Source organism: Haemaphysalis longicornis, unplaced genomic scaffold (assembly GCF_048455015.1).
Source record: "Haemaphysalis longicornis isolate Haplotype H1 unplaced genomic scaffold, Haemaphysalis longicornis Haplotype H1 scaffold_10, whole genome shotgun sequence".
Taxonomy (NCBI): Eukaryota; Metazoa; Arthropoda; class Arachnida; order Ixodida; family Ixodidae; genus Haemaphysalis; species Haemaphysalis longicornis.
In genome coordinates this window covers 50,376,617-50,390,030 of record NW_027526204.1, presented here as the reverse complement: position 1 = coordinate 50,390,030, position 13,414 = coordinate 50,376,617, and the positions used below count along the sequence as shown (strand labels likewise).

At 44.3% G+C, this 13,414-nt stretch overlaps 1 long non-coding RNA gene across 1 annotated transcript in view; it reads left to right on the top strand.

The window, feature by feature from the left end:
* LOC144158513 (uncharacterized) overlaps positions 1-7,704 on the top strand; it is a 114,782-nt gene extending 107,078 nt beyond the window's left edge. The window contains exon 2 of the long non-coding RNA XR_013320105.1: positions 7,507-7,704. This is a non-coding gene — a long non-coding RNA (uncharacterized LOC144158513). The remainder of the gene's footprint in view (positions 1-7,506) is intronic.
* The last annotated feature ends 5,710 nt before the right edge of the window (positions 7,705-13,414 follow it).

The window sequence follows — 13,414 nt, the reverse complement described above, 5'->3', positions numbered from 1 at the left end:
GCCCATTGAACAAGACAACTTCGCTTGTGGAGACCGAAGTACACTTTGACAGTTATGGGAGTGGTCGAATTTTTCCCTAATTTGTTAGTCAGCCATGCATACGCGCATCCGCACGCACGCACATGCAGACACATTTATGTACAAATATATATATCTATATATTTATATATATATATTGTTACGAGATGGATTTATTTACAGTGAGGTTGGACGGTGTAGGACGAGCGTAGATGGTAGAGCGGTCCGTGAATGACGGGGCCAAGTCGGAGTGCAACCTCGTTCTCTTCTCTCTCCAACTCCGGTGATGATGCTGGGATGGTTGCAACCCCTGGCGTGTAATATTGGCGTAACATTTCCCCTGTCCCAGACGAAGCCCTCTAGGCAAGTTAACTTACACTGCGTTCATGGCAACGTTTTCGGCGGGCAACATGCACCACTTTTGTCTTTTTGGATTGTTGCCCACTTGAAGTTAAGCGTGAAATAACATACGCAACATCGCTGAGACGCTCGATCACAACAAACGGGCCGACGTAATGGGACAGAAGCTTCTCGGATAGCTCACGATTTCGCAATGGTGTCCATAGCCACACAAAGTCACCCGGCGCGTACGTAACATCACGTAAGCGACTGTCAAATCGCTTCTTGGAGCGTTCTTGGGACGCGAGAGTACGTAGGCGAGCAAGTCGACGGGCATCTTCAGCTAGGCAGGGCATCCTCGCCAACGAGGGTTCGTCATGCAGAGAGAAAGGAAGCATGGTGTCCAGGCCGCTGCTAGGTTGACGGACGTAAAGGATGAAAAACGGGCTGTAACCGGTGGTTTCATTCTTCGCCGTGTTATATGCATATGTTATAAATGGCAACAGCTCGTCCCAGTTTCTGTCGTCCGAAGCGACGTACATCGCTAGCATGGAAGTCAATGTTCGGTTGGTTCGTTCCGTCAGACCGTTTCTGAGGGTGGTATGGCGAGGAGTGGCGAAATTGTACGGCACAAAGGCGAAGAAGCTCTTCAACCACCGTCGCAGTGAATTGGCGCCCGCGGTCACTGATTATGACTTTTGGGGGTCCATGGCGTAGCAATACGTTCCGGAGCAAGAAGAGCGAGATTTCTGCCGCAGTTGCAGAGGGTAGGGATGCCGTCTCAGCGTAGCCTGATAAGTAATCCACGCATACAATAATCCTGCGGTTTCTGTGTGATGAGCGCGGGAAAGGTACCCACAAGTCTATGCCAACTTTTTCAAAAGGACGGTATGCCGGGTCCACAGGCTGAAGTCGGCCTGCCGGGACAGTGGTGGGATGTTTGTAACGCTGACATTGGTTGCAATAAGCCACATAGCGCTCAATATTTTTGCGCATGTTGGGCCAATAAAAGCGTTGTTGGGTAAGGTGAAGAGTGCGGGCAAGCCGCATGTGGCCGGAAATTACGTCATCGTGCATAATGTTCAGAACAACGTTGCGAAAGAATTGTGGTACCACAAGAGGAATGCGCGAAACGACGGCGGAATAGTTCTTCTTGAAAAGCAAGCCGTTGTGGAAGCAGAAACCGCTAGTAGGATTCAACTCGGCTTAGGCGAAAAGGTGGTCCAAACTCTTGTCCTTGCGTTGTTCTCGTTTGAACACAGCTAGATCAGGAAACGCCGTCGACACCGAGGCGAGGCACTAATCAAGGTTGTCAGCATCTGAGTCCGATGATTGTAATGGCAGCCGGGAAAGGCAGTCGGCATAGGCATGCTTGCGGCCACTCTTGTACGATACCGTGAAGTCATATTCCTGTAGTCGGAGAGCCCAGCGCGCCATTCGCCCACACGGATCTCGAAGATTGATGAGCCAGCAGAGGGAATGGTGGTCTGTGACGACTGTGAAAGTATGTCCATAGAGGTACGAGCGAAATCATTGTGTGGCGAAAACGACCGCGAGGCACTGTTGTTCTGTTACTGTGTAGTTCCGCTCTGGCTTACTGAGAGTGCGGCTTGCATAAGCAATAACATGCTCCCCGTCACTGTGTCGTTGAACAAGGACTGCCCCCAGTCTAATACCACTGGCATCGGTGTGCACTTCCCTTGGGGCTGCGGGATAAAAGTGACGAAGCACCGGCTCTGACGTCAAGAGATGCTTCAGGTGGCGGAAAGCGATGTCACAGTCAGAGCTCCATTTGAATGGGACGTTCTTCTGGAGAAAGCATGTGAGAGGGTCGGCTATGTCGGCAAATCCGGGAATAAAACGGCGAAAGTAGGAGCATAGTCCTAAAAAGCTGCGGAGGTCCTTAACAGAGCACGGTTCTTTAAAGCGACTGACGGCTGGAATCTTTTGCGGATCTGGTCGGACGCCCTCTTTATTGACAACGAGACCGAGTACAAGTGTGCGCCTTTCGCCGAATCGGCATTTTTTCGAGTTGAGGATGAGACCAGCCTTGTCCAAACATTCCAAAACAGTGGCCAAGCGAGCGTTGTGCTCTTGAAAAGTGCGACCGAAAATCACGATATCCTCAAGGTAGCACATGCACAACTCCCACTTAAGTCCACGAAGGACAGTGTCCATAAAGCGCTCAAACGTGGCATGGGCGTTGCAGAGTCCAAAAGGCATTACATTAAATTCGAAAAGTCCATCGGGCGTGACAAAGGCGGTCTTTTCTTTATCGTCGGGGTGCACAGGAATTTGCCAGTAGCCTGATCGTAAGTCAATTGTGGAGAAATATGAAGCTGAATGGAGACAGTCTATTGCGTCTTCTATCCGGGGCAGTGGATATACGTCCTTCTTGGTAATTTCGTTAAGGCGCTGGTAGTCGACGCAAAGCGCCATGAGCCATCTTTCTTTTTGACCAAAATCACCGGCGCCGCCCAAGGACTTGAAGATTCCCTAATCACGCCCTTCTGCAACATCTCGTGGACTTGTTCGTTAATGACTCGTCGCTCAGAAGGAGAGACGCGATAAGGCTTTTGCCGTATGGGCCCTGCTCTTCCAGTGTTATTTAAATGGTGGGTCCGTGTGTTCGGTACAGAAGAGCGTTGATGTTGGCGGACGAAATCAAACACACTTGAGTACCGCGTAAGCACGTGTACCAATGCGTGACATTTTTCTGGGCCAAGGGATCCATTTATCATGCCCTAGAACTTGGCAGTGTCAACCAGGCAATTGTGAGAAGAGGAATCCAAGGTTTCTGTCAAAACCGCCACTGACGAAGGCGCCAATTCGGAGAATTTGGCAAGCTTCAGGCCACGGGTAAGCACGGTGGGCTCAGAAGAGTAGTTAACTGTCCACAATGCGGTGTATTCTTGGACAGCTGAAACAACTGACCGTGGCACCAGACTGTCTTTTTTGGCACAATTCAGAGGAACTGCTTCGACAAATGCTTCAAAGCCGTCCACGTCAACTCCGGGGCAAAGAACAGAAACAAATGCGGCAGACCTCGCTTGTATGATTGTGTCAGCCAATACGCAGAAGGCGCGGTTATCGGAAAAAGAGCCTTCCACAAAGGCAGGTACCACGGTCCCATCCACGTAAATTTCTCCATTGCGACAGTCAACGGTGGCCCCGCACTGCTTTAAGAAATCCAGACCCAAAATAACTTCGCGCGTAGATAGCGGAAGCACTGCAAATTCCGCTCTTGACGTGTGGCCACCAAACGAAACATTCACTGAGCAAACCCCAAGAGGGCACAGGTACTCACCACCAACACCCCGAAAAGTCACCATTCGGTCCCATGTAAACATAACTTTACGGCCAAGGCGGGCTTTGAAAGCTAAACTCATGACAGACACTGTTGCTCCGGTATCAATCAAAGCCATTGTTCTGGTGTCATCTACCAATATTTCAACTGTGTTCTTTAGCATAGATACAGGCGAAGGTAGTTCCAATTGAAACTGTTCCGTAAGAGGCATACTACGGGATGATTGTGCTGCGGCCTCACCTCCATTGGCCGCGCCGGCTAGTTTTCCGGCGGTGGCGACCGACGCCGGAAAGGTGCGGCTGAACGCCGCTGTCGTGTGCTGGGAGGTGTTATACTCCGGCCAGATGCAGGCGAATCACGACGAGGCGGTGGCTGTTTCATAGGGCGCAGATACTGTGGCAGGGAAGTGTCGTAGCGGCCATTCCGAGTGTTGGGGCGGTTCCACATGGGCGGTTGCTCGACGGCGACGGCGGCAGAAGTGGGAAATGTGTCCCTCCAGACCACAATTGTAGCAGTTAGGGCCACGCTCACGGCGGTCAGGGAAGTATTCCTCGTACACGTCGTCAGAACGAGGTTCAAACGTTGGACGCCGAGAACGCTGGTCATACGTTGTACGTTGGGAACCCTAAGACAACCGTTCAACGTCGCGACTGTTGCGTGCTGACTGGTGGACATCAGAGCGCTGCGGACTGTGAGTGCGAGTCATAAAGCTCGCACCGTGGAATGGAACACTCGACGGAGAAAGTGTGTTGGCCTGGACGTCCTGTAGCACGTAGCTGTCCCGGATGCGTACGCTGTCGGTATAGTGCCGAGACTCTTGTTGTCGTAGCAGTTCCTCGCGGACAATGCGTCGTATCATTTCAGCAAAGTCGGCGGGTGGTTGCAGGTCAACGCTTGCCACAGTCGTAACATTAGCCAAACGGCCGAACTTAGGTGTAATGCGACGCTTCTTCAACGCCTCGAAGGTGCGAATATGCTGGACAACGTCTGACGCCGATTCCAGCTTTTCACGTCCTATCAAAAAGTTGTAGACGTCTTCAGCGATCCTTTTAATAAGTGACCCACTTTATCATCTTCAGACATTTCCGGGTCGACGAATCTGCAGAGCTTTAAGACCTCTTCGATGTAGGTGGTGCGCGTCTCGCCGTGGACTTGGGCGCAAGGGAGCAACGTCTGTTCAGCCAGCTTCTTCTTTCCGACGGAGTCGCCAAAGCCGGATGAAATTTCTTCGACGAAACGGTCCCAGGTTGTGAACTTGCTTTCATTGTTATCAAACCAGGTCAGGGCAGTCTCATCTAGCGAGAACACGACGTTCGCGAGTTGTGCAGCGGCATCCCAGAGGTTGAATCGGCTCACCCGTCGATAATTCCTCAGCCATTCCTCAACGTCCTCATCGGCGTTCCCAGTGAACATTCGAAGCTCTCGCGGGGGATGCCAGCCAGGCGTGGGGGCCGGTACAGTGTTCCCACCTTGAGGCATCGTAGGAGACAGTGGTGGCAGACCCGCGACACGTCGGCTACGGCGGAAATCCTGGAGGTCCGGCGTGGCGTACCCGCACCTCACCAAACTGTTACGAGATGGATTTATTTACAGTAAGGTTGGACTGTGTAGGACGAGCGTAGATGGTAGAGCGGTCCGTGAATGATGGGGCCAAGCTGGAGTGCAACCTCGTTCTCTTCTTTCTCCAACTCCGGTGATGATGCTGGTGGCATGGTTGCAACCCCTGGCGTGTAATATTGGCGTACCAATATATATATATATATATATATATATATATATATATATATATATATATATATATATATATGTATATATATATATATATACATTTATACATAGAACAAAAAGACACAGATGCCCGACTAAACCAGTAAAAGAATCAAAGTTTACTCACGTTTCAAGAAGAGAACTTCCTTTTAAAAGGGAAAGGTAGTCTTCTTCCTAAACCGTGAGTACAATTTTATTTTTTTAATGTTTAACTGGTGTGTCTGTGTCTACTTACCTTATTTTCTCGCAGTCTTTGTTAGTATTTTTGTTTCAAACAATATATATATGTACAGTTGAACCTCGTTATAAGATACATTAATGTAAGAGACAAATGGGTATAACAGACACTATTCACCCACAAGGTTGGCTGCCCTATCTTTCCCATTAAATTGACCTATTTTATAACAGTCATCGGACGTAGAAGACAGTTGGTTATAAGGGACCAGTCATCTTTGAACTTTAATCAATAATCTCGCTGTTAACACATTTTAACTTCAGATACAGTGCCACCAGTCACTAGCTGCAGTTGCTTGTATTGTGGAAACACAGGTGGACGACAGACGCCTGCAGTCGCTATTTATGATAACTTCAGCAAACACAGAGTGGTTCATTCAGCTATGAATTGACGACGAGAAGCCATGCCAATAGAAATGCAACTTACAGAAGTGGTTGAAGCTTCCGGACATCCACTGCAGCGCGACCACACATGCGGGCTCTCCCACTCACTTAGCTCCCAATCAAGAAGCATCGCCAATGTTGAGTCCTGCAAGTGTAATGGATATCTTGAGCACACCGCAGAAGAAGCTGTGCGCTTTGGCATTTCATGAGCCTTCTGAACTCAACGTCTACAATTCACGTTTCACACAGTGAAAGGAAAAAAAAAAGTTGTAGTATCGGTTGTAAAAGACAGTGTAAATATAGTCATAAAGCAAAGATCCAGAACTATTTCATCAATTCTGGGAGCCAAACATAAATTATGCCTAATACTTTGCAACATGCTGTAGCGTTCTTTTGAGCTTATTTATTCATACGGGGCCCACATTGAACTAGGGTCTGATTAGCAAGTGAAAACATGGTTCCCTGCTTATTAGAGATATCTCGGATAAGACAGAACTGCTCCCGGTACGTGTCTCTTATAAAGGGGTTCAACTGTATATGTATAATGTGTGCTTTGGAAACCTTTGGATGCTTGATTTCTGCATGTATGGCTCTAAAAAGGTTCAATAGCGTTAACGTAAATTCAGAATGAAGAAATATAATGGTATTGAAAATACAATGAAAACCAGCAGATAGGCTTGAGCTTCTTACTCTACCTAAAAATATAACTTAACATTGGTAAGAAGCTGTTTATAATGCTGTTCATCGGGGGACTTTAAAACAGGAAAATCAAGGCAGATTTCTTGTTACAAGAGAGTGAACGGCATCGGGGCACTAGATTGGGAAGAGCTTTTTTTGTTTGCGTCAGATGGCGGTCAAGGCTGAAGTAGTTTTAAATGAAGATCTAGGGAATTTACGCTGTGAACCTGAACTTGATTGATTGGCATACAAGACTGCAGGGGTGCAGATTAGGTAGCCCACTTTATTTCCTGAAGGGACGCCAAGTTTTTTATTTATTCATTGTATATTTTTCTTTTACACTGAATTTAAAGGGTATCGAAGATGAACGGGTGTATTTCTAGTTTTAATTTCAAATATTCACAGTTCGCAGATTCATAAATTTATTTCAAAAATTCACAGATTCATAAATTTTCTAAACAATTAGGACAAAAACATCAGCCCCCTTTTTTATGGAACGCAAAGCCGTATGTTCGCACACTTGTGTATATTTTTCGGACATCTTGCCCCAACAATTTACCGCACCAAAAAACTGCAAATGTACCTGCATATAATAAATACCAATGGAAACTCCTCCGGAGTGGCATTGTGATACCATATTTTCAAAACCATGCAGAAGCTTTTTCGTCTGATGATAGAGTCTGGGATGCAGACTTGCATTTAAAGCCTAATTGGGTCGTATTTGTTTCGTTCACAATCGCGGCGATTGCTTTCAAATAACATCGCCATATTTCTTTCAGTGCCACGTTTTCAACTCAGTCTGCTGCGATGGAACTTTCTGCCTGCCACTGATGATGGGAGCAGGATTCTGCACTCCACAGCCCGGAAAATAAACCGACATGCGGGCATATATCCCGTAGGGTGTGAAAGCTCCCTAGCGACGTATATAAGAGAGCTGCACCTTCAGTAGATTGGAATAAATCAAATCCTAAACTTGACTGTGCTTTATCGCAAACATCAATTCCACACGGTAATCGTATGCAAACCTAGAGAGAGTAAAATCACTGTACATCAAAAATGCATCGAAAAATGATTTCAAACGGGGATATTACCTTGGTTCAACATTCCCGCCCAAGTAGATTTCGTTTTGTGGTGTCCCTGAGAGTGCATTCAAGAGATCGCTCTGTGCCCCTCTGTTGCGTGTTGTGGCATTTCCATTGAGCGCCTACTTCAGGCTGCTGCGGAAACGGGTGCCTAAAAGAGCACCGAAGTGTCATTTTTCCAATATAAACATTCAACTTGCCTGCAAGATCACATCACGATCAATTCGCTATGAAGCTGCTATCAACCCACAGCCCAGATGTCAAATGAACTAGCGAAGCGTTGTGCTGCATAGCTTATGCATTTTCTTGAGCCGCTTCTTACCTTGCTTTAAATTGGTACCTAATTCTCGGAAATTGGTTTACTTTTGTAATTTTGCAAGTTGCCCGCAATCAACAAGCGAAGTGGCCCGCAGTTTCACCCCTACATGCTGGGTAAAAATTATGAATCAGTGAAGAGCCACCCAAAATTTTATTTGTTTGGAGAGAGAACGCGAGGAAACCTTTCCAAGAATAAAAAAAGTTTTCGAGAGCTTTTGAATAATAATACAAAATGGAGCCACTTGATTGATTTCTGACATTTTCGCCGTCTCAGCCGTTGGCTGTTGTATATTGTGGTACCAAATCATTCTACCTCTGCAGAATCTCGATGACACTGCACACTTTGTTTGATTGCTTCTGGTTTCACAATTGCCAAAGTTGTTCTTAAATGTAATTCGGGCCACTCAACAAACAGCCAATGGGATGTTTTAACGTCAGCACTAAAAATATTTTCTTCCTTAAAAATATGAAAGGCCACAAGCAAATGTGGCGTAAATATTAAAAAATATATACAGCATAAACGTCAATGTGTCCACATTAGTCCAGCCCTGTTGTTCTTGATACTTCAGTAATTATTGAAACTCAACTGTATAATTAAATATTTCGCTGATTTTCTATGTATATATTTGTGTTTCGCTTCTGAAAACAACAAAGCAAACGCAAGTTTCTTTCGCCTTGGTTGAAAGTTCCCAAGGTACTTTGAAATTAACATTATTCTTCACCTATTGTATACTTTATACCTCACATGCAGCGTCAGCGCGTAATCCTAAACTGTAATTGTTTAGGTGTTGTATGTTAGATTTTGTGCATGACCTGTGAATATTATATTACCTCATACCAGATAGTATTTCAGTAGGTTGGGTCCTTGGAATGGCACTGTCCTAATTAAATCCCACATTATTTCTTTGATTTTATTATTCGTTCTAATATTTCAAGCTGAGAGTCTTTTTCCGTAGCACCTCAGATCTATGGAGCGGTGAGATGAGAGCTTTGTGAAGCGCTCTTCCTCCACATATTGAGTGGTATATGTAGTAATACTGCAACTCTTCCAGGCACACATTTCAAACCAGGAAAGCTTCTCGTTAGTATCTTCGTCAATCGCCCCTTATTGTCCCCTTATTTGTATTAATAAATGATTAAGAAAAACCTACTGTTCGTGAGTGTCTTTGGGCAAGTATAAAAAATACCGCGTTCCATTTTATCTGCTACGGGCCTTTTATAGTGTTACTCAGGCTTTCTTTTGCCTCTCAAACAAGTACTGTCTATAGAAATATAGGAAGTGTTGCTTCGGGATAACTGTTATATAAAATTATCTACCAAAGCGCGCATTTTAAATGCTCTACCACAGAATAAAGAAGGTGCAGGCTTTCACGTGTGCTCGTTTGCGATCCCGTCGCAACTTTGCTCCCAGTTGGCATTGCAACATTCCAACCGGTTGGTTGTACTGGGACGGCGAGACGTTCGCCATGTGCTTGCAAGGAATCTTCCAAAGCTATTGCTACCTCTCGCACCCCCTGGTTCTGCGAATGTGGTGGCGCAGTCTAAATCTAGGGCCACACTTTCGTACAACATTTATCGGCCTTTAACTGGCTTAGTTCATTTATCACTAATGCAGGGTAACTCATGTCAAGTTGTTTCTGCTGCCTTCAAGAACTACGGAAAATCTTATGAATTACCAAAATTGAGCTAAGTGGACAAACAGAGGAAGCAAAGCCGAAAATACGCATTGTCTGTCTTCCTTTCTCTTTTTGTCCATTTAGTCAATTTTCGTAATTCATTTTGCACCAACTTGCCCAACAGCACAATTTACTGAAAATGTTGTAGTGATTTGTCTTGCGTGCCCTTATTTTTTATACTGGAGCAACTGGAGCTGAAGATTTCTTCCACCTGTGGAAAAAATCATGGGTCTTGTCAGAGCCAGTATTTCAAGGTGCTGTGACAGCGCATTCTTAGCCCATTTACTACTTGAACCAACTTTGGCAGTGACAGGTACGTTACGTGTAGGTTGTATGGCGTGCACAACTAAATAAACTGGGTGACTCCTTTTTTATCTGTTCTGCACAACTTGTATGTTACAAAGAGTTTATTACAGCCATTAGGTGCGTGAAAATCGCGACTGTGACGCCTGAGAAAATGAAAACGAATTGAAAACCATTTGGGCACTCTTGTGGTCCCTTCACAGTGATATACAAACAATATCAGAACAATGGAGATGTGGGACAAAAGTCATGGCCTCTCCATCAACCATGACGACGACTGAAGGCGAAGTTTTCTCTTTATTAATTGTTTGGTTGGTTTATACCACACAGCCAGTATGTGGTATAATTAAGTTACACACCACTTTTCAATTAAACCCACAGCAACTGCATGGTGTGCACTCATCGAGGGACCGGGGTCATATTCCGGCCACGAAAAACCTTTTTCCTTTTCTATACAGTATAATTCATCTTTCTCGTCATACAAAGTTGACTTTCCGGCAGGGCGTATTAACGTACAACGGTATGAGCGAAGACACTGAACGATGGCTTTAATATAGTACAGAACACATGAAGGTGGTAAACTTACTCACCTCTTTGTGATTCTTTTGTCCCATCAGGGCGATGTTCTTACAACATATATTAATTATTACAACTTCGTCAAATATGTAGTTGGTGGGGTGTCCACAAGAAGCTCGTGGGGGCTTTATGTCGCCGGTAATTACACATAAACTAGCCTTAGAGACTTCTTCGTTAGCCATATTTTGGAGAACATGAGCAAACAATTCCAGGCACACAGGAAAAACATTTAAGCGAATTCACTTCAGAGCCCCAGAAGCAACGTCTGCTTTTCATTGAGAGGGATGTTTTGCGTGCTTTTTATTTATTGTCTTGCTTGAAGGCTAATGGGCCCGATTAGAAGTCGCACCTTTGAGGGCAAGTCGTGTTAGAATGCCCCAGGCTAGTTACTGTAGCTAATCATGGTCTAAATCATCAACTGTAACTAAGCAATTACAGAAAACTTTTAGGTGGTTTTATTTAATTTTATTTATTTATATTCAGATTTACTGCCAGCCTTTGAAAAAAGGCCTTTGGCAGGAGCGGGCAGAACAAATCAAAGAATGCGAAAAAATATGCATGATACAGGCACAGATAGGATCTATATACCCAAAGCAACCGCAACAATGAGCGGGAACAAAATAAAAATATGGGATTGCGCAATCAACACAGTGAACAGCAGGTACTATCAGTATCTGCAAACTAAAACAGTCAACAGTTCGACAACAACGAAAAAAAGCAACCCATGTGGTACCAAGCAGACCTATACTGATAGAACAATTAATAATATATACAAGACATGACTGGAAAGAGCAGGGATATTCCGAATTGTACAATGAGGACACTGTAAATAGTAACACCACCGAGGTGCACCGCTAAAACGAAGCAGAGCTACAATGTGATACACACAACAACAAAAAAAAACATCAGAGCGACATTACTGTTTCACAATCACTTGTCAGTTGCAGATGTCGCGATATTAGGGAAGCGGAGTGACGATGAAGATACAAAAAATTACAGATAATCTGACAGTGCTTTGGGAAAATAATTTAGTGTACTGCAATCAATTACATTGGCTCGAAGTGGATTCCATTCGCGCGTAGATCTCGGGAAAAAAGAATTTTTAAACATGTCTGTTTTACAGCTGAAATCCTTTAAATTTCTCGTGTGGTGTGATCGCGTCGAGCGCTTACAAACCAGGTGGATAAAATTACCCTTGTTTATTGCCAGCTTATCATGGTATAGGGAGTACAAAAACTTGAGCCGTTCACGCTGACGTCTCTTTTGCAATGTATCCTGCTCTGATTCTGAGAAGAGTGAAGTTACAGATACTCGCCAGCGATAGCAATTATGAACAAACCTGATGGCTTTCATTTGAACAAGTTCTAGTTTATCAATGTTGTTTTTTGTGTACTGATCCCAGATAAGTGATGCATATTCGAGGGAGGGCCCAATGAAAGTTTTTTATGCTAGTAACTTTATTTCTTTGGTTGATTTTCGCAATGACCTTCGATGGTATCCAAGTTTACGCATGGCTTTATTTTTAATGTACGAAATGTGTTCATTCCATCTAAGGCCTGAGGTAATAATTAGGCATAAATATTTGTACCTTTCTACAACGAAAAGAGTGCCATTATCTATGGATTATGGAAAGCTTAGGGGATGCTGTTGGCGAGTAACTGACATGGCTACTGTTTTAGTCTTGTTAACACTCATTTGCCACGTTGAACACCAAGTTTGTATTTTCGCTGAAGAAGAATTCAAAAGAACTTCGTCGCAGGGGCTTTGAACTTCATGATAGAGGATGCAGCCATCTGCGAATAGTTTATTATATCTGGTATATGCTGTACTACGTCATTAATGAACACTAGAAAGAAAAGTGGCCCAAGCACCAAACCATGAAAAATACCGGATATAACTGTATCTACTGGAGAGCACGTACCGTCAATTGATACACATTGTCTCTTAAATTCAAGTAGTATTTTATCCATGACAGAAGTGTATCGCTCTTCAGTAGGGGTTGAAGTTTTAAAAGTAGCTTTTGGTGCGACACTCGATCGTACGCTTTCTCAAAATCCCGAAAAATATTATCAGTTTGACCTTGCCTATCAAGGGTTTTGGCGAATTCATGTACTGTTTCTAATAGTTGTGTTACGGTAGATAAGCCTTTCTGGAAGCCATGTTGCCTGGGGTCAATAAGTTTTTTTTTTCTACAAACGTTGATAAATGCTAAAAGATAATATGTTCCAATATGTTTGCGCATGTACACAAGATAGTGATAGGTCTATATGAAGTAACCAAATGTGGAGTGTCCGATTTAGGTATAGGCGTAATTTTACCGCATTTCCAGTTCTCTGGGATCTCAGATTGCGATAAGGATTTATTAAATATAAGATGCCGATAATGCGAGCTCCATTCAGCATACCTCACCAACAAGTGGTTATCAATGCAGTCTATTCCGGGTGTTTTCTTAGGATCGATTTGAAGCAAAAGAGAATAGACACCTTCCTAGGATATCGAAATGTTGCTTATTGGGGGAATGTTCTCAAACTGATTGACTGAAGGTGTAATAGTGTCATCTTTGGTGAATAGTGAACAGAAGAAGTCATTCAAAGACATTGCAATAGTGAGTCGGTCAGTGACGGTTTCCCCGTTAACTACATTGTTAGAAATTGACTTCTTGTTTGCGGAGAAATGACGCCAAAATTTTTCAGGAGACGAAAGAATAAAATTTTTCATAGTTACTCTGTGGT